The sequence below is a fragment of the Hippopotamus amphibius genome, chromosome 1, assembly GCF_030028045.1.
Source record: "Hippopotamus amphibius kiboko isolate mHipAmp2 chromosome 1, mHipAmp2.hap2, whole genome shotgun sequence".
Classification (NCBI taxonomy): Eukaryota; Metazoa; Chordata; class Mammalia; order Artiodactyla; family Hippopotamidae; genus Hippopotamus; species Hippopotamus amphibius.
Window position 1 is genome coordinate 18,491,671 of NC_080186.1, and position 22,269 is coordinate 18,513,939.

At 44.7% G+C, this 22,269-nt stretch overlaps 2 pseudogenes; one reads left to right on the plus strand and one right to left on the minus strand.

Moving 5' to 3' along the window:
- Window positions 1–15,667: 15,667 nt before the first annotated feature.
- On the minus strand, window positions 15,668–17,974 carry LOC130859208 (ribosomal protein S6 kinase alpha-3-like; annotated as a pseudogene).
- Window positions 17,975–20,475: 2,501 nt separating this feature from the next.
- On the plus strand, window positions 20,476–21,950 carry LOC130858456 (E3 ubiquitin-protein ligase Mdm2-like; annotated as a pseudogene).
- Window positions 21,951–22,269: the final 319 nt, after the last annotated feature.

Here is a 22,269-nt window from a genome sequence, read left to right on the forward strand (position 1 = left end):
TCACAGATGAGTGAGTGTGGGGAGTTCTGGCCTTCCGTCCCTGTCACCACTTCCCCTCTGGGTCCCCAGTGCCACAACGTTCTTGCCCTTACAGTTGAACTGTTTCTCACGGGGATCTCTGGCCAGGGCACAGGCCCTGGAGTCATGGGACTTGGGTTCCAATCCAGCCCAGCTGTGATGATCTTGACACATGCACTCAACCTCCCCAAACGTTAGTTTCTACATCTGTAAAATGGGGATAATGCGCCAGCCTTACACAGATCACCTCAAAGGACATTTCATTCTAATGTTTCTTACCACCAGATCAGTCTTTGAAATCCAAATGCCTACAGGCACCAGGCAGATAACATATATGGGTGAAGGGTGCTGGTATGGGGGCAATAGGGAGTGGTGGGGACTGTGGGAAAAAGGAGAACATATCTCTTAGCTCCAGACAAGCCTTCCCACTTGGGAGTGCAGGCCCAATTGCCAGATGTTCCAGGCAGTTGAAAGATGTACCACATTTTTCAAACGATACTAGAAATTCTAACTTTTATGTAGTGGCTTCCAATTTTAGAATGTTGACACAAAGTTGAATCTTCTAAAAATGCTAAGTGGGTCAAATCAAACACCATTTTCAGTTTATGTTTGCCGGACCATGGAATCCCTGAGGGCAGGGAGTGTGTACCCAACCCCCAGTCCTGTACCTGCTACAGTTCGAACTAGTCTCACACCTGTTATCAGATAGAATATTTAATGAGAATCTACTTCTCCCTAGGGATACACAGATGAGTACAATAAAGTTCCCACCATCCTGTGGTAATGACCTTTAATTATCTCATCAGATCTTTTCACCTAATCCCCACCCTCCACCCAGACCCCAAGGAATAGATCTGCACCAGTCATTCTCCCCCTGCACTCTTGAGGTGGAGTTAACTAGATTCAGAGAGTAAAAATATAAGATGGTAATATTTGAAACATACATATACCAAAAAATTATTTGTTGTTTACCCGAAATTGAAATGTAACTGGTTATTCTATATTTTATCTGTCAACTCTATCCAGAGGGGACATCTGGCAATATCTGAAGATGTCACACTGGGAAAGGATCCTACTGACATCTAGTGGGTGGAGGCCAAGAATGCCACCAAACATTCCACAGTGCACGGGGCACAGGAATCATACAGTAGCACCGAGGTGGAAAAATGACTCTAGACCCAGCCCAGGTCCCTTCTGAGCAGACCCCACTCTGGGAGGCCTTTCATTTGATAACTAGTCCCTTGGGGATTACTCTTGTGCCTCTCCTAAAAACAAGTAATCGACAGTAGGGATGAGAAGAGACCCCAGGATGCTAAGAAAGAGGAAAAAGGAGACAGGTGGTAGCTGGGGTGTGGGGACCACCTGCAGCCTACATCAGACTTGTGTCTGGACTGGAATTGGAGAACACCAGGGAGGAGCTGGCAAAGATCCAGCAGATGCTTCCATGACACTGGCTCCTGGACCCCTGACTTTGAGGAAACTTCATCATGAAGAAGAAGGGGGAGGTTGCCACCAAAGCCTGGCTCTCCATTGCAGCCCAGAGAGTGGAATGGCAGGTTGAATGCAGGTATGAGAAATGAATAATGAATGAAGGAAAGAAGGAAGCTACTTAAAGGCTAAGGTGGAAAGAACCCTGGGAATCTGGGTTCCAGTGTGGTTCTGCCACTCCTTGACTGCATGACAAGTTACTTCCTTTGTCTGGTCTTGATTTGCCAGCTTCTAAAATGATAGGTGCTTCTGTAACTTTCGCGTGCATCAGAATCACTTGAAGGGCTTGTTACAACACAGATTGCTGGCCCACCCCACCCCAAGTTTCTGACTAATGCATTCTGGGGTAAGGCCTAAGAATCTGAATTCCTAACAAGTTCCCAGGTGATGCTGTTGGTCCTTGGACACACCTTAGGCAGCACTGGACAACGTGATGGATAAGGACACTTCCTGCTCAGTCAGCCCAGGATCTCCAAGCTCCCTGGGTATTGTGGGCAGGGCTAAGGGGCCCCACACAGGAAATCTGTTCTCCTTTTCCCCAGGGAGGGCCCGGCGCACCTGCAGGGGAGGGCCCAAGAGTTGCGTTTCTCAGTGCCTCGTGGACAGGAACAGGGGCTTCCCCAGCCCTTGTTCTGTGAGACGCTGCCACCTACTGGATGCATCTGCCCATAGTTGGCCTCAGAGCACTGCAACTTTTGGGGCCTGATTGAAGAAGGAACATTCCTTGGGTGGTGTCTTTCCTCCCAGGCTTCAGGGAAGCAGGCTTGGTAACATCTGGGCCATCTGACCGCTTCAGAGGACTCAGTTTCCAATATACACGCTGGTGCCTGAATTAATATTGTTACCAAACCTTTGCTATTTTCTGCTTTAAAGAAACCTGACATACAATTGTCTTCATTTACTAAATGCAGATATTGGCGGTGATATTTACACGGAAAAAGATTTGTGTATCTTTACAAATTTTTACCACCAGCACCCTTTTAGGTGGCTGCATAATGCATGCTTAAGACACGGTGATTCACCTATCAAATTGGGCAAAAAGAAAAAAGAAACCAATAGCAATGTTGGTGAGCCTGTGATGAGACAGACACTTGTACATTTAGTGGGAGTATAAGCTGAAAGCAAGTGGAATTAGGTTCTCCAGCGTGGTAAAGTGGTTTGCGTGTAGTCTCTAGAATTGGGCTAGACCAGCATTTAGGTTTAAATGCTGGTTTGGGGTGAATCTATGTTGCTCAGTCAAAGCACTTTCTTTTCCTGGTCTCAGCTTCTTCAACCAGGAATGAGGAACTTGGTCCCAGTCAATGTTTCTCACACTTTAACTTCATCAGAATCTCCAGGAGAGCTTATTAAAGTACAGAGATGCTGTACAGATGGCCAATAGGCGCATGAAAAGATGCTCATCATGGCTAATTATTAGAGAAATGCCAATCAGAACTACAGTGAGGTACCACCTCACACCAGTCAGAATGACCATCATTAAAAAGTCTACAGATAACAAATGCTGGAGATAGTGTGCAGAAAAGGGAACTTTCCTATATTCTTGGTGGGAATGCAAGTTCGTACAGCCACTACGGAAAACAGTATTGAGGTTCCTCAGAAAACTAAAAATAGAATTACCATATGATCCAGCAATCCCACTCCCACTGGGCATATATCCAGACAAAACTCAAATTCAAAAATATATGTGCTCCGCTATGTTCATAGCAGCACTATTCACAATAGCCAAGACATGAAAACAACCTAAATGTCCATCGACAGATGAATGGATAAAGAAGATGTGGTATTTATATACAATGGAATACTACTCAGCCATGAAAAAGAATGAAATAATGTCAAATGCAGCAACATGGATGCAACTAGAGATTATCATACTAAGTGAAGTAAGTCAGAAATAGACAAATACCATATGATATCACTCATATGTGGAATCTAAAATATGACACAAATGGACCTATCTATGAAGCAGAAACAGACTCAGAGACATAGAAAACAGACGTGTGGTTGCCAAGGGTGGGGGGAGGATATGGACTGGGAATTTGGGGTTAGTAGATGCAAACTATTACATATAGAATGGATGGACAACACAGTCCTCTTGTATAGCCCAGGGAAGTATATTAAATGTCCTGGGGCAAACCATAATGGAAAAGAATATAAAAAAGAATGTGTGTATATATATACATACATATATATATGTATAACTGGGTCACTTCACTGTATAGCAGAAATTAACACAACATTGTCAATCAATTATACTTCAGTTTAAAAAAAAAAAGCCAGAGATGCCGAGTCAGCAGATCTGAGGTGGGCTGAGTGTCCACATTTCTAACCAGCTCCCTTGTCACCTGTGTGAATAAATGACCTTGGTCATGCACCCCCTCCAAGCCTTAGCTTCCTTACCTGGGAATCTTCAAAGCGGTGATGGTAGGTATCATGTGAGATCATGTATATAACGTTATTGTTGCTCTCATGAGTCTTAAACATGTTCATAGCACTTGAATCAGTAATTAACTTGTAGAAATATATTTCACGGAATTAGTCATGTGACCGATGATGTTACAGTGGTATTATTTATGTAAGAACCAGGACCATTCTAACCATCCAATAAGAGAGGAATTATTTAATTAATTACAGTACATCCATATGCTGAAATGGAATGAGGCTATTAAAAATGAAGTTTTTAAAAAAATTGACTTCGGAAAATGCTCACAACACAGTATTAAAAGAAAAGAGCAAAATCCAAAACTGTTTTTAAGTAGGCAAAAGACTTGGACATCAAAAGAAGACATCCAAATGTTAAACATATGAAAAGGTGTTCAACAGGGACAGGGTGGGGGGGTAAGGCCTCTTTCCCTCTCCACTCTATATTTGAGTCAAGGGGGCCCGCTGGTCTTATTTCACTTTCTCAAAGACGCCACACTTTCTCCAACCTCGGGGCATTCAGTGCCATTTCCCCCTGACTAGAAAACTCTTCCCTCCTAGTTCATCCTTCAAATGTCAGCTGCCATGTCACTGCCTCCCCTGGGAAGCCCTCCCTGACTTCCCAGGCAAGGTTAAGTCCCACAATTATAGGCCCTTCTTACACTCACAATTCTTGTCCTTCCCTTTTGGATGACTGTAAACCGCACAACAGCACAGCTCTACCTATCGTATTCACTGTATCCTCTGCAACTGGCCACAGTGCCTGGCACATAACAAGGGCCCAAGAAACCATTGTGAATGAGTAAATCTTGGTGAGGTTTCTCAAGTTTTATTTGGGAGACAAATTGGAATCAGGAGGAGACTTGGGAGGACATAATATGAATCCCTACGCAATGCTGTCTTCAAGCTGGGCGGACCTTGGGTAAGTCATTTCCTGTGTCTGGGCCTTAGCTTCTGCCTCTGGAAAAGGAGATGATTGGGTTTCCAGGAATGGCAGATAGATCTTCCCTTGAAGGTCAAGTCTGGTATTTTGGTGATTGCTGCCTAGCGCATACTGTTGGGGAGGATTCTGAAGCTGAGTCTAAGCTCAGGAGGAAAAAGTGTCATGATCCATCAGTGAAGTCTGCAGTGGTGTGAGAGGAGCAGTGGTAGACAGCATCGTCGAAATATAGTTCTTAAGATTTTGGGGGGTCATGGCCCCTTTAAGAATTTGGTGGCATGTAAGGCACATACTGCGAACACAGCAGGGGCAGGTGGAGAGCAGGGGCCTGTGGTCAGCTGGAGAGCCCTTGGCATGACTAAAGGAGGCTGACTTTTCAAGAGAAGCCCTAAATCTGGATTTGTATGTAAAATTCCCTGATTTTTATTTTATTTTTTAAAAATTTTGTTTATTTATTTATTTATTCGCTGTGTTGGGTCTTCATTGCTGCACACGGGCTTTCTCTAGCTGCGGTGAGCAGGGGCTACCCTTTGTTGTTGTGCGCGGGCTCCTTACTGCAGTGGCTTCTCTTGTTATGGATCATGGGCTCTAGGCATGTGGGCTTCAGTAGTTGCAGCACATGGACTCAATAGTTGTGGCTCATGGGCTCTAAAGCGCAGGCTCAATAGATGTGGCGCACAGGCTTAGTTGCTCCATGGCATGTGGGATCTTCCTGGAGCAGGGATCGAACCAGTGTCCCCTGCATTGGCAGGCTGATTCTTAACCACTGCACCACCAGGGAAGCCTAAATTCCTTGATTTTTAAATCATACCTGATGAGGAACAAAGAATTTGTCTTGGGCCAGATCTATCCTGCGGGCCTCCAGTCTGCAACCTCTGCCTAAGGACCCTTCTAGTTCTGGCATTTTCATGTTGTCCCATCTTCTCCCTCTCCAGCCCTCCCAGCGAGGAATAGCTGGAAACTCCTCATAGATGAATACACGCACATCCCCTCCCCAAGGGCACCTAGTCTTCCCTTTTCCAAGGCATTGCCTTTGTATGTCAAAAGAAGGGGACACATGACTTCACATCCACTCACAGCTTCCCTTGAAATCCATCGGACCCAATCTTTGCTATTTGTTGGGCCTTTTTATGTTGTTTGTTTCTTTTTAATTAATCAATTTATTCACTTATTTCTTGGCTGCATCGGGCCTTAGTTGCAGCACATGGGATCTTTCATTGTGGCGTGCGGGCTTCTCTCTAGTTGTGGCACACAGGCTCCAGAGTGCAGGGCTCAGTAGTTGTGGTACACAGGCTTAGTTGCCCGGCAACATGTGGGATCTTAGTTCCCCCACCAGGAATCAAACTGGCATCTCCTGCACTGCAAGATGGATTCTTAACCACTGGACCACCAGGGAAGTTCCTGTTGGGCCTTTTTTTCTGATTATTAAAGTAAACAGAAGTCACAGACAATGTCTATATATGTGCAAGTTAAAAAAAAAAAGAGAGAAGTGGAATAAGATATGTGACACACTACTATTTTTTTGATGTTAGCATTTTTTCATGTATCCATCCATCTTTTTTATTGTGTTGAAAAAACCCACATAATATGAACTCTATTCTATTAACAAAATTTTAAGTATACAGTATAGTTTTGTTAACTGCATGTACATTGCTATACAGATCTCTAGAACTTTTACATTTTGCATGACTGAAACTCTATAACCATTATACAACAACTCCTCATCACCCACTCACCCCCTAACCCTTGGTATACTACTATTTTTGTAGATTAGAAAACACCTACACACAAAAAACAATACAACATATTTTACAAGGATACATTTAAAGGCAAGGATACTTGGTGACCAAAGAAGTACCCCAGAGAGGTTACCTGTAGTGGGGAGTGGGGGAGGGTGGAAGGAAAGGGGATAAAATTCAATACACCAGTGAATCAGTTACCTGGGAGGAGGGTAGGGTGACAGTGAGGCATAGACTGGAGGGGGCTGCTTAAGACAGTAAACTCACCCAAGGCCCCCTCAAAAGAGTAATAATTCTCACTGCAGACATTTTGGAAATTTAAAATATATGTAAAGAAAAAGACAAAAATGCCCGCCTCCGACCCCACTGCAGGGAGCCAGGGAGCCACTGCTAGCTTTTTGATATTTCTCTCTCAGCTGCTGCAAGTCCAGGCCAGAGGTGTTGAAGGGCTCAGCATGCCTACAGGGGCCTTGGGGACAGAGGAGAGAGGACAACTAAAGAGATGCATTAGAGGGTGGATCAACAGAACCTGAGTTTGGAGCCAAACTTTGAGCTCTGGTGCCCAGGCGAAGCACGTGGGTATTGCCACCGGCTCTTTGCCCTGGCGGCACAACCCAGCCCCAGCGGGAAACAATCAGCTCTATAAATAACCGTGTAGGCAGGGGCTGAGGGCAGATCTGAGCCCGCAAGGCTCAGGGACCCGAGAGAGTTTAATAATAGCCTCTCTCACCATTGGGCTCAGGCAGCAGTGCAAGCACAGGCAGATAACATCCGGGCTCCCAGTCAGGACCTGTGGCAGGCATCTTCGGTAGCAGAGGACTGGATTTGGATTTTCCAGCTGGGTCCTGGCCATGAGAAACAACACAGCGCGGTGGTTAAGCGTCTGGGCTCTGAAGCAGATGGGCCTGGGCGTCTATTCCCAGTTCTGCCCTTGAACAGCTGTGTGACCTGGATCAAGTTATTTAATTTCCTTGAACTTCAGTTTTCCCTTGTACTAATGCTGCCTAGCAACAGAATGCAAAAAACGGAAAGCTCTATATAAATATCAGGACACATATAAACACAAGGTTAATAAGACAGGTAGAGATGTTGTCACTAAGACTCTCTCCCTGACCAAACTGTAGACGGGCTCCTCCGAGTCCCCCTTTCAACTAGGCCTTGATGTTGGCCCCTGTCCTGCCTTAGGCCTGCCCAGCCCAGTCTTAGCAAAGAAGCCTACTAAGTCATCCTCCCACCATTGATATCTGATCAAATTCCTCATCCTCCAACTTTGATATCTCAGTCTTTGGCCTGCCTTTAGCAAGAATCCCCTCAATGTTTCTTCTCAGTAACTTTTCACCCACTGGTCCCCTCACCCACTTCCTTGGCTTTAAATCCCCAGCTGCCTTTGCTGTATTTGGAGCTAAGCCCCATCTCTCTCCCCTACTGCAACATTCCTATTGCAAAATTCCTGAACAAAGTCTTCCTTACCATTTTAACAAGTGTCAGGATAATTTTTCTTCAATATCCCTAATCGGAACAAAAAGTTAGCCTAAGAGAAAACCAACCGGGCAGGAACTCCAACATTCCCATCGTAAACTTCATACTATCCCAGTACCTGGCACAAATGTCCAACCCTTGGTGGGCCTTCAACAAGCATCTGCTGAATCCGTAAGTAGGGAATGTCTCTGGGTTGGTAAAAAGAATGGTAGCCATAGTGCGTAAGAGCTGAGTTCTCTCTGCCCCCTTAGCTCAAGGGGTGGGATGGTTTGTGGAGAAGCAGCACTGGGGGTCAGGAGATCTGTGTCTGGCTGTCATAGCTCTCTCTTTGAGCCCCAGTCCCCTCATCTGTGAAATGAACAGGCTGGTTTGGTAAAAAGTTTGAAAAAAAATTTTTTACTGTAATCCATGAAAATTTTATTTTATATTATGACCTAGTACATTTATAGCATTTACACTCAGCCATAGAAAAGAGTGGAATAACGCCATCTGCAGCAACATGCATGGTCCTAGAGATTGTCATACTGAGTGAAGTAAGTCAGAGGAAAACAAACATCATGTGATATTGCTTATATATGGAATCTTAAAAAAAATGTTGCAAATGAACTACTTACAATACAGAAATAGAGTCACAGATGTAGAAAACAAACTTATGGTTGGAGGGGGAAGGGGGCGAGAGATACATTGGGAGATTGGGATTGACATATACCCACTGCTATATATAAAATAGGTAACTAATAAGGACCTACTGTATAGCACAAGGAACTCTTTTCAATACTCTCTAATGACCTACCTGGGAAAAGAATCTAAAAAAGAGTGGATGTATGTATATGTGTAACCGATTCACTTTGCTCTACAGCAGAAAGTAACACAACATTGTAAATCAACTATACACCAATAAAAATTAATCAAAAAAAAAAAAAAAGATTAGCATCTAGGATACAACACAACATTGACCCAGCTGTCTTTCCTCTCCCTCCCCCATATCCTTTAGTTTTTTGGGTCTTTCCAGGGGAAATAAAAGTGAATCATGCAAGATCATCTTAAACTGATTTCGTCAGAGGCAGACACCTTCAGGACTTTTGTTTCCAGGAGTCCTGCTGTGGTGAAGAGCATGTGACTTGCAAGCTGCGTAGCACTGAGGCTACGCCAGTGTCAGGTGAGGTTGTTGAACGTGCATAGCGTGCTCCTCGTCTCTGAATTACCAGAAACACAGATCCAAGGGGTTACAATACCTAATATTTCCTTCACAGGCTCTGTGATGGAGTTTCCTGGTCAAAACATCATTATTTTGTTTATTGGATCATTTGAGATTTGATATCTAAGTCTTTGAGATATTCCAAATTTTTCATTAGCTTTTGTGGCAAGCCTTAGTAAAAGATTAAGAAAATTGTACTTAAATAGTAATTTAATTATGTAAACAACCAACTATCCCTCCCAAAATAATATTAACATTTACATACTCTATATAAAATTACAACATCCATTTCATGTGACAGTAACAATCCTCTTTATTTTCTTTGAATCTAGTCTGTTTTATTTTTTTAAAATGCTATTGGTAATCAAAGACATACTGTTTAATCACCCATGAATGGGTCACAAACTGAAATTTGCAAAGTGTTGTTGGAGGGCCTCCTGTCCAGGGCCCGCCTGCATATCACTGCCTCCCCATCTTTGGTTATGCCATCATCCCAGCCTGCAGCGCCCTTTTCCTCCTGCTTTTCTATTTGATCTTGACTCCTTGCAGGCCTAACCAAATCCTTTCCCCTATAGCTCTTCCCTGCTAGGTTACAAGTCCCACTTCTCAATCTGTTTTTGTCTTTGTTCTTTTCTTGAATGGTTATATTAGGGAAAACACTGACTAAAACCACCTGCCCTGGCCAGGCAAAGACAGTAACCATTTGCATGAGTTACTTTACAACAGGAGATCCTGGTAAGGAACACGGAACTAACAAGCCACCACCAACCGGAAGGATATAGGAAAGGTCAAATGAGAGAGGAGACCCCTGTCCACATGTCCTACCCACCTCCCAGAATCCTCCTCCCTGGAATCCATCTTGGCTGAGCAGTTGTGTGCACCACCAGAAAGGACCCTGAGTCAGAATGATTGGCCAGAGACAACCTGAAAACTAACCCCATCACCATAAAACCCGAGACTGTGAGCCACGTGGCCGAGCAGTCCTCCTGGGTTGCCTTACCCTCCTGCTCTCCGCCTGGGTGCCCCTTTCCGATAAAGTCTGTTGCTTTGTCAGCACATGTGTCTCCTTGGACAATTCACTTCTGTGTGTTAGACACGAGCCCACTCTCCGGCCCTGGAAGGGGTCCCCCTTCCTGCAACAGTTACATCTGTCAATTAGCTGGTAGGTATTTATTCGTCTACCTATGTATCTAGAGCTGTGCTTGGGTCTATGGAGGAGTCAAACAGGCATAAGACATGTTCAGGGTCCTGGCACTGACTTGGAGTGATCAGCAAGACACAGGGAACAGGGAACATGAGAAGGCAGCCTGGGGGTAGGGGGTGGGAGGGTGACAACGTCCAGGAGGACGGGGGAGGGGAGAGAACCCTCTTTTCAGTTCCCAATTCGGAGACGTGGAGGAAAGGCGAAGAGAGTTGAGGCTGAGGACCAAATGAGCCCAAAGGCAGGGGAGGAGCAGGAAGAGCTACTCCTTAAACAAAGAGAAGGCAGCATCCAAGGCCTCCGTGCAGGGGTCAAGGGAAACGGGTCAGAGGGAGGCGCTTCCTGCCGCCTAACTGGCTGGGCTCCGTGATTAAGCAACCTCGGGGTCAGCAAAGGCAGTTTCCACTCTGGGCAGATGCCAAAGTGTCCAACTGGCTGGACCCTCCAGACTCAGAGCTGGCTCCAGAAGCTGTCGACAGGTTTATCTTGACCCTTCCAGGAAAAGAAAGTTGATTAAACTATTTCATGGTTTTTAATCGTAGACTGAATAGCGACAAAGATTCTCTCCTCGACCAAACTCTAATCAGGCTCCCCCGAGCTTTTCAATTAAGGCCTCCACTTTTGGATTTTCATGTTCATGTCTGTGCTGTCCAGTTTTAGCGAGAATCCTACTAGGTTGATTTAGCTAGATTCCCCCATCCTTCCTGTCCGATCTCCCGCCATATCTAATTGGGTTCCTCGGCCCTCACCATCCCCAGGTGATATCTGATCACCCTGGCTGGCCTTCAGCAGGAATCTTACTAGGTCAATTTAGCCAGAAGCTGCACCCCCCCACCCTCTTTACTCCTGATGCTGCCTCTTAGTGATTTTCCATCCTCTCACACCCACCCTGCCCCTGGGCCATACATCCCCACTTGCCCATACTGTGTTCAGAGTTGAGGTCCAATCTCTCTCCTACAGCAAAAACCCACTGCAGGGGTCCCTACACTTATCATGATGCCCACCCCTCACCCCTTGAATAAAGTCTTTCTTACCATCTTTAAAAAGAGTCATGAGTAATTTTCCAATAGCTCTCAGGACGCATGAGAAGACACAGGAAACAGTCCACAAGCAAGGGGTTGTAGGGAATACCTGGATGGCTGAGGAAGCAGCGGTGGAGGCAAGACCAGACTGGGGTTCAAGTTCTAGTTCTGTCTCATCCTGGCTGTGTGATCTTGAACAAGTCTGAGCCTTAGCTGCTGCTTATGTAAAATTAGAGGATGGGGTGGACCGCCCAGCTCTGACTTTCTGTAGGTACTTAGTAAACCTCCATTGAATAAATGAAAGGAAAATGAAAACAACCTCCAGGTATTGAACTCTCACTGTGCACAGTTCTAGATACATGAGCAGAAAAATAAATACCTACCAGCTAACTGACAGATATAATAACCATTCAAGAAACTAACAAAAACAAAAATAAAAACAGATTGAGAAGTGGCACTTGTGACCTAGCGGGGAAGAGCTATAGGGGAAAGGGTTTGGTTAGGCCTGGAAGGAGTCAAGGCATAGAACTAAAGTTTTCAACAAATACTTTCTCATTTGTGAGAAAATCTCACAACTGTTAGCAATAAGGATTACGTATCCAGGGCTTCCCTGGTGGAGCAGTGGTTAAGAATCTGCCTGCCAATGCAGCGGACACAGATTCGATCCCTGGCCTGGGAAGATCCCACGTGCCATGGAGCAACTAAGCCCACAAGCCACAGCTGCTGAGCCCATGTGCCACAACTACCGAAGCCCGTGTGCCTAGAGCCCATGCTCTGCAACGAGAAGCCACCACAATGAGAAGCCCACGCATCACCACGAAGAGTAGTCCCTGCTCATCTCAACTAGAGAAAAGCCCGTGAGCAGCAACAAAGACCCAGTGCAGCCAATAAATAAATAAACTTTTTAAAAAAAGGATCATATATCCATATTACATTACATGAGGAAATACAACATAGTCTTCCTTGGGAAGGAGATAGAAGGAGCTCCAAGTGATTTGGCTCCAAGTGACCAGGTCTACCATCCTCTGTGTCCTGGACTCAAATCTTCAAAGGGTCTTATAGGGCAGGAGGAAAATCTTCTACTTTACCTCAGGATTTCCTGTCCCCCTGCCTCGCTTTATGTTTCTTCAAAGCACTTATCATCATCTGACACCCACTATATATTTCACTTATTTGTTCATTTGTCTGTTTCTCTTCCCTAAAATATAAACTCCACAAGGGCGGGGATCTATGTCTATTCTGGTTGCTTCTACATCCTGTGTGCATAAAATGGTGTTTGGTACATACTAGGTGTTCAACTAATATTTGTTGAATAAGCAAATGAATGAATGAAGTAGCTGAACCTCAGAAAGGTTAAAGAAAGTGACTTACCCAACGTTACCCAGCCAGCAAGGGACAGCGCTGAAATTCAAACCCATGGAGTCAACCTATTGAACTTCTAGGTCATAACTGTCTCATTTATTCAATGAATGTTGTTTGAGATCCTAATTCCCACTGGGCCCCGTTCTAGGTGCTGGAGTTACGGCAGTGAACAAAACAGTCCTCGCCCTTATGGCGCTTGCATCCTAGTAACCTCCCATAAGAAAAGAGATGTAACTTTATAACATCGGGAAGGTGGATGAAGGACTGAGGGTTGACACTCCCAGTTGCAGGCCCACGGTAGACATGACTAGTCGAAAGAGGCCCTTACTCCTGCTGAGCCCAGAGCTGCTCAGCATCCTGCACGGTGCAGCACTCCAGGCTGCAGCTGTCCACTGGGGCTGCCACTGCAATAAACCCTATTTTCCATGTGTGAGTAGGTGAATCAAGAAGGGCACGAACCCCAGTTATGCACTGTGCAGTCAGAACCTCTGGAACCACAAGCACAAATCCCATGGCTGGCCCAGGACTTGGGGTTTCTTCCAATGGTCACAGGCAGTGTCTCCCTCATTCCTTTTCCCAGCCACTGACCTACCCTGGAGGAATGGGTGGCAAGGAGACTCACCAAGGTACAGATCAGATCAAAAGGCCCTAGCGGTGACTAAGTTATGTTGAAGCTGGGAGCGTAACCTGGTGTAAGGAAGGGGCACAGGCTCTGGAATGGGCAGTTCTGGGTTAAAATCACTGCTTCTCTGTTCACTTGTGTGACCTCGGGCACAGCACTGCACCATTCTGAGCCTTAGCTTCCTCACTTGTTAAACAGGATAATGCATTGGCTTCAAAGGGCTGACCTGAAGATTAGGGGAAATAACATATATACAAAAGGACTGGCTTAGTGCTTGGCGCACAGTAGGCACTTAACAAATGTCTGGTGAGTGAACAAATGACTGCATGAGTGAGTGAATGCGTGAGTGTTCTAGCAAGGAAGGTGGACACAGAAGCAAGGCTGGCAGCATGTGTTACCCAGAGACGACCTACACAAAGTCTCCCATCGTACGACTCCTCCCATTGAGAGGTGAGGTTTATGTCATCTCCTCTTGAAATTAGGAAGACCTGTGATTATTTCAACCAAAAGAGTATGGCAGAAGTAATGCTATGTGACTTCTGAGGCTGGGAACACTCGTGCTTGAAGACTTCAGCTACCGTGTAAAGAATCTGACTGCCCTGAGGTTGTCATGCTGTGCGGAAGCCCGAACTCGCCTGAGTGGAGAGACTGCAGGGAAAGGCTCTGAGAGATAATGAGAGATGCCCAGCTGGCTCCATCCATCACCTGCCACCAGCAACCACATGAGAGACCCAAGTTGGACCGCTTGGCCAATCCTTCCTGTGTGCTGGAACCACAGAAACCTGGAGAGATAATAAAACCATTGCTGTTGCTTTAAACCATTAAGCTTTGGGGTGATTTATTATGCAGCAATAGTAACTAGAACCACAAGTAACCCAAATACCCTCCAATGAGTGCTATAATAGAAGTTAGCTCTGTGTGTTTGAAAACACAGAGGAGGGAGCCATTAAAAAGTAATTGAATGGGGGCTTCCCTAGTAGCACAGTGGTTAAGAATCTGCCTGCCAGTGCAGGGGACACAGGTTTGATCCCTGGTCCAGGAAGATTCCACATGTCGAGGAGCAGCTAAGCCCGTGCGCCACAACTACTGAGCCTGCGCTCTAGAGCCCAAGAGCCACAACTACTGAGCCTTCATGCTGCAACTACTGAAGCCTGAGTGCCTAGTGTCTATGCTCTGCAACAAGAGAAGCCACCACAATGAGAAACCCAAGCACCGCAACAAAGAGTAGCCCCGCTCACTGCAACTAGAGAAAGCCTGCGCACAGCAACAAAGACCCAACACAGCCAATAAATAAAAATGAATTAATTTAAAAAAAAGTAATTGAATGTACTATGTGAAGAAAGAAATGATACTGATATATCTAAGAGAATACACTGCCAAACTGAGTTGTTGTTGGAAGAAATCTTTATTTTACTTTATTTAAAAAATTTTTTATTTTATTGAAGTATAGTTGGTTTACAATGTGTTAATTTCAGGTATACAGCAAAAGTGATACAGTTTTTTTTAGGGGGGAAGATATGTACATTTTGGAAGTATTACATTCAACAGCTGTTCTACAATCTGGCCATTTTTAAGGCTGTCCAACAATACTGTTAATCCAGGTGAACTATTTAACCAGATTTAATAGTCAACTGATTAATAATAGATTCCAAGCTAAACAAGGCACGTATACATTAAAGAAAGCAGTACAGAAATGTACTGTATATGAACTGTTTACAAAAACATACAAAATGTTGGATGGTACAAGGGATACAGTGCTAATACAAACGGATTGTTTAAGCTAAGTGCTTACCATAAATTGTCCACCCCTATAACTAACAAAGAATATTTAAGGGACATGAAATATTTCCTATAAAAATAATGCTATGTGGTGGAGAGTACTTTATTCAGTGTCTTTTTAGGTGGTATCCATATGTTCATTATTCTTCTTGTTGATTCAGTAAATATCTCTTCATCACGTTTCCATTTTCATTTCATCCGAAGCTCCAGGAAAATCTAACTTGCTAACCATCATTTAAAGCGAGAAGAGACAAAAGCGGCAGCAGTAGAGGAGCAGCAGCATTGTGGATACCAGCTGGGACAGTGTGTGCTTGCAGGTGTCTCTCAAATATGTGCTACCTGTCGCCAGAACTTGTGCTATCAGCTTACACCATGGTACCAAATATCTCACTGAGGTCACTTCACACGGCTGTAGAGGTGATTTTTTTTAACATCTCTCCGCTGAGCAAGAGTAGACCGGCCTGCTGGTTCCAGAGCTGGTGACTGATTACGGTTTAAAGCAGAGTATGTAGCTGCCATGGCAGCCTTGACTAGATGCGGTGCGTCCTGTCTGTTGCATTGGTATTGCGGCTGTTGGTCCCAGTGGATAATCCAAGGATGTCTGAGCACAAGGGCAGCAGTCAGTCTCTGATGAGGGCCCACATGAAGCATCTGTGACACCAGGTCCTTTGCTGTGTCTGAAACAGAATTCCAGAAGCCACCACTGAGTGAGAATTTTCCACTGCCTATCCGTGCTGATATTTCCTCTGGTGTATCAGCAGGGCCATTTGCAAATGGAGTGTAACCAGTAAGCATTGTATAGAGGAGGACACCAAGACTCCATATATCACAAGCAGCATCACAGCCTTGTTGTTTCAAAACCTCCGGTGCCACAAAATTTGCAGTATAACAAGGAGTCACGAGAAGACCATTTTCTGCTCTTGGCTGTTTGGCAAAGCCAAAATCACAAATTCGAATAGATGCTGGATTGCCAGATTCATCCGCATAAAGAATGTTGCTAGGTTTCCAGTCTCTGTGAACCACCCCTGGTGCACGAAGGTATTCAACAGTCTTGGTTACAGTAAACAGGACAGCACTGGCCTCTCGTGCAGAGAAAAATTTCTAAGCATTTTATCCAGCAATTCACCCCCTTTCATAAGCTCCGTCACTACATACACATATTTGCCATCATCATACACATCCTCTAGAGTAATAATGTTTGGATGTTGTCCATTATGAAGAAGAATCTCAATTTCTTCTGTAGGGTCTCTCTTGCTTTTATCGATAATCTTCACTGCAAACTCCATGCTTGTGGCTTTACGTACACATCTCTTGCAAACCGGGTGGGAGCCAACCCCAATATCTTCTTCTACTTCATATCCATCAGTGAACTGAATGCTGCTCCTGCGCAGCTGCTGAACAATTGAATGCACACCAACTGTCTGCATAGCTTGGCTTTCATCATCTGAGGTAACAGCAACAAAACGAAACCCCCGAAACGGCTGATGTGCATTGGCACTAGGTGGAATGCCAGGTGAATCTTTGGGAGTTTTTGCAGTAAACTCAGGATCCAAATAGAAAGTACCTTCAAGGCCTGCCAGTTGCAGGTTTAAAAGGTGGATGAATTTCTTTTCTATTCAGTTTATTCCAGTCTATTGTTGAGAAAAATGAATGTCTTTTAATTTCCTCAACCCCATCTGGTCCTGCGCCTAATCTGTTTGCAGGATTTCGCTTGAAAAGCATTCGTAAAAGACTCTGGGCTTCCGGACTCAAAAACTATGGCATCCCAAGTCTGGCTTTAAGAATCATAGTCGTTGTTTCTTTTCGATCTTTTCCTTGGAAAGGTAGTGTACCAGTGAGCATCTCAAACATTAACACACCAAAAGACCACCAGTCCGCACTCTGAGTATGACCTCGACGATTAACTGCTTCTGGAGCCATGTGTTCTACAGTTTCACAAAAAGAATATGCTTTCTTTTCATGGTCAATAGACTCTTTACTTAGGCCAAAATCTGTTAACTTGATGTGACCTTCTTCATCAAGAAGTATGTTTTCTGGTTTTAAGTCTCTATAGATTATTCCCAGGCTATGTAGATGGTCTAAAGCAAGTGCAAGTTCAGCCAGGTAGAATTTGACATCCTCTTCTGTGAACATCACCTCTTTGGATAAATGCGTAAACAAATCTCCTGCCCTGAGAAACTCCAATATAAGATATAACTTGCCTTCAGTCTGAAAAGCATAATGCAACTTGACAACAAAAGGATGGTTAACTTCTACCAAGATATCATGCTCCATTTTTGTCCGAACACGGTCTCGAACTTTCATTGTGGCCTTCTTCAATTCTTTCATGGCGTAAAGCTGTCTAGCATCAGAGCTTGAGATTTTTTTGACTAAGAAAACCTTTCCAAATGATCCGTGCCCTAATATTTTTAAAAATTCAAATTGGGAAGGATCTGCCTTTTCATGTCCTTCCTTTACATGATGTGTGATTGCGATTTCTTTGATACTGCCTTCTTCAGTTTGTGGATTAATCTCCTCCTATCCCATAGGTTCATCCATAATTTGCTGTCCATTCAATGTGACAGGATTAAGAATCAGCTCCTCATTTATCCTAAAGAAATAACAGAGATGTGCATAAAAACTTATGTGCAGTGATACTCATCATACTCAGCGGTGTCGGACGGGCTCTCCACAGCCATCTTCTGCCACGGCTCCTCCGCCGGTGGCATCCCCCGCCCCCGGCCCGCCGCTTTCGCTGCCGGAGTGCCGAGACCAGCTCCGCGACTCGAGGTGAGTGACGGGTGCCACAAGCTTGAAGAAAACACAGACACAGGCTGAAGAGAAAGATGGGACCGGGGGGCTCAAGACCTCTAGGATCAAGAGCCTTGCTGATTCATCCCATGTGGCTTTTATTGAGTTCTTGGCTAACACTTCCAGGTTAATCCCATAAACAATCAAAGGCCTCACATGACTGGGGCAATTATCTTTGTTTGCCTCCTGGGTCCGATTTGAGCAGGTGTGGATCTGAGCTGGGCGTGGAGAGCAAAACAGCCCTGGGGGCAGGAGACCTCTCTCAGATGGATTAGGGGTCTGTGCCCCACCCCTGTTGGCCCCTCTGCGACTGTGCCTGTCTTAGGTTGTTCCTCCCTTGAGGAATCTTACCCGTCTCTGGCTAACCAGTCATCCTCCAGGGCCAAACAGGGTGATATGAGGAAGGGTCTGTGCCCTAGCCCTGTTGGCTCCTCTGCGGCTGTGCCTGTCTTAGGTTGTTCCTCCCCTGAGGAATCTTACCCGTCTTTGGCTAACCAGCCATCCTCCAGGGCCAACCAGGGTGATATGAGGAAAGGGGCTGCGCCCCCAGAGAGGGCCAATCCTCTGCCTATGCCCCCATAGTCTCCACGCCCCGCATCCTCAGCTCCTCCACTGCTCAAGCAGGACATTCTGAATCCCATCGCTCGGCCCACATACTTTAACATTTTCAAGGTTTCAGAAAGACTCCTGAATGTCTTCCCACACCCAAGCCCCGAGATGGCAGCAGCTGCTTGAACAGCCAAAACAATCTTGAAGACAGAAGAACAAAGTTGGATGTCTCACACTTTCTGATTTCAATACTTTCTACAAAGCGATAGTATTCAAAACAATGGGAAAATGGCATAAACATAAACATACATATCAATAGAATAGAATAGAGAGCCTAGAAATAAACCCTCACATATATGGTCACACAATTTCCAAGAAGGGTGCCAAGATGATTCAATGGGGAGAGGACAATCTTTTCAACAAATGTGCTAGGAAAACTGATTATCCACATGCAAAAATATGAAGTTGGACTCTCATTTTATACCATATGCAAAAAATGCATCAGGGCTTCCTAGGTGGCGCAGTGGTTAAGAGTCCGCCTGCCAATGCAGAGGTCACGGGTTCGATCCTAGCTCCAGGAAGATCCCACATGCCACGGAGCAACTAAGCCCGTGTGCCAAAAAAAAAAAAATGCATCAAAGACCTAAACATAAGAGCTAAAACTCTTAAGGGAACATGGAACAAGAGCTTCACCATATTAGATTTGGCAAAGATGTGTTGGATTATGACACCAAAGGCACAGACAACAAAAGGAAAAATAAGCAAATTGGACTTCATGAAAACTAAACACTTTCGTGCCTCAAAGGATACTATCAACAGAGTGAAAGGGCGACCTATCGAATGGGAGAAAATATTGGCAAATCATACATTTAATAAGGGATTAATATCCAGAATATATAAAGAACTCCTAAAAATCAATGGCAAAACGACCCAGTTCAAAAATGGGCAAAGGGCTTGAACAGATATGTCTTCAGAGAAGGTATACAGATGGCCAATATTATATGAAAAAGAGAGTCTACATCACAAATCATTAGGGAAATGCAAGGCAGAACCACCATGAGATACCACTTCACAACCATTAGGATGGCTAATATAAAAATAAAAACAAAACACCCAGAAAATGACAAGTGTTGGCAAAGGTATGGGGAAACTGGCACACTCATGCAGTGCTAATGAGAGTACAAAATTGTGCAGCTGCTGTGGAAAACAGAATAGTGGTTCCTGAAAATTCTTTAAGTATGATTACCATACAGTTCCTCAATTCCACTTCTGGCTACAAAACAAAAGAGTTGAAAGTGGGGACTTCAAAAGATATTTGTTACACCCATGCTCATAGTAGCATTATTCACAAAAGCCAAAGGTAGAAATAGCCCAAGTGTCCATTTACAAATGAATGGATAAACAAAATGTGGTATAGTCTTACCAGTGGAATATTACTCAGTCTTAAAAAAGAACGGAGTGCCGCCCTCCGACGGCAGGGGGCGCACATCCGGCGCACCTCGGCCAGCTCGGCACCTTGGGAGGGTCTGTGCGGCCTGGTGTGGCTGCAAGGAAAACAGAGCAAGAAGCCTAGTCTGAGGGGTAGCTCTTACCCCTCTGACCGAGGTCCTGCCGCTTTCGCTGCCAGGAGCCTCCATCTTCTCCGGACCTAGTGCGTTCGAGCGGCCCAGCGGCCTGGGCCCGGCCAGAGGAATGGTCGCCCAGGCCCAGGGCGTCAAGCTGCCGCGCGCCCCGTGAGGGGAACTGGAGAGCCTTGAGGGGCGGCCCCCTCTCCCACCCCGACTCCAGGCGCGAAAACTGTAGGCACTGGCTGTTTGAGAGAGAGAACCTGTGGTCACCGATGTGTCGTGCTTGACGCCGATTCAGGCAAATGTGCAATACCAACATGTCTGTGTCTACTTGATGGTGCCCTAAGCACCTTACAGATTCCAGCTTGGGAACAAGAGACCCTGGTTAGACCAAAGCCATTGCTTTTGAAGTTGTTGAAGTCTGTTGGTGCACAGAAGGACACTTATACTATGAAAGAGGTTATATTTTATCTTGGCCAGTATATTATGACTAAACGATTATATGATGAGAAACAACAGCATATTGTGTATTGTTCAAATGATCCTCTAGGGGATTTGTTTGGAGTGCCAAGCTTCTCTGTGAAAGAGCACAGGAAAACACGTACAATGATCCGTAGAAACTTGGTGGTAGTCAATCAGCAGGAAGCATCAGATTCAGGCACATCTTTGAGTGAAAACAAGTGTCACCTTGAAGGTAGGAGTGAGCAAAAGGACCTGGTGCAAGAGCTACAGGAAGAGAAACCTTCATCTTCAGATTTGGTTTCTAGACCATCTACCTCATCCAGAAGGAGAGCAGTTAGTGGGACAGAAGAAAATTCAGATGAAGTGCTTGGTGAAAGACAAAGAAAGCACCACAAATCTGATAATATTTCCCTTTCCTTTGATGAAAGCCTTGCTCCGGTGTGTAACAAGGGAGACATGTTGTGAAAGAAGCAGTAGTGGTGAATTGACAGGGACTCCATCAAATCCGGGTCTTGATGCTGGTGTAAGTGAACATTCAGGTGATTGGTTGGATCAGGATTCAGTTTCAAATCAATTCAGTGTAGAATTTGAAGTTGAGTCTCTTGATTCAGAAGATTCTAGCCTTAGTGAAGAAGGACAAGAACTCTCAGATGAAGATGATGAGGTAGATCGAGTTACTGTGTTTCAGGCAGGGGAGAGTGATACAGATGCATTGGAAGAAGATCCTGAAATTTCCCTAGCTGACTATTGGAAGTGTACTTCGTGCAATGAAATGAATCCTCCCCTTCTACCTCATTGCAACAGATGTTGGGCCCTTCATGAAAATTGGCTTCCTGAAGATAAAGGGAAAGATAAAAGGAAAATGTCTGAGAAAGCCAAACTAGAAAACTCAGCACAAGTAGAAGACGGCTTTGATGTCCCTGACTGTAAGAAATCTACAGCGAATGATTCCAGAGAATCATGTGTTGAGGAAAATGATAAGATCACACAAGCTTCCCTGTCCCAAGAAAGTGAGGACTATTCTCAGCCATCAGCTTCTAATAGCATCATTTATAGTAGCCAAGAAGATGTCAAAGAGTTTGAGAGGGAAGAAACACAAGACAAAGAAGAAAGTGTGGAATCTAGTTTTCCTCTTAATGCTACTGAACCTTGTGTGATTTGCCAAGGTTGACCTAAAAATGATTGCATCGTCCATGGCAAAACAGGACATCTTATGGCATGCTTTACATGTGCAAAGAAGCTAAAGAAAAGAAATAAGCCCTGTCCAGTATGTAGACAACCAATTCAAATGATTGTGCTAACTTAGTTCCCCTAGTTGAACTACCTATAAAAGTAGAATTGTATATTTCTAACTATATAAGTAAAGACTTAGATATGAAATCTATTTTTATTTTTTTAGCTATGTCAAAGCAAGAAAAATCTACTATAAGTAGATTTCTCCCAATAGTGGATGGTTACTTCCTTTTAAGAAAATGCCTCTATTTGGATTTTAATGTCATTTGCATTGCATATATCATCCTTTACCCCTCTACCCCTCTTTTTTTTTTCCTTTGGGCTGCACGGCACCACATGGGATCTTAGTTCCCCAACCGGGGATCGAACCTGCACCTCCTGCAGTGGGAGTGCAGTCTTAA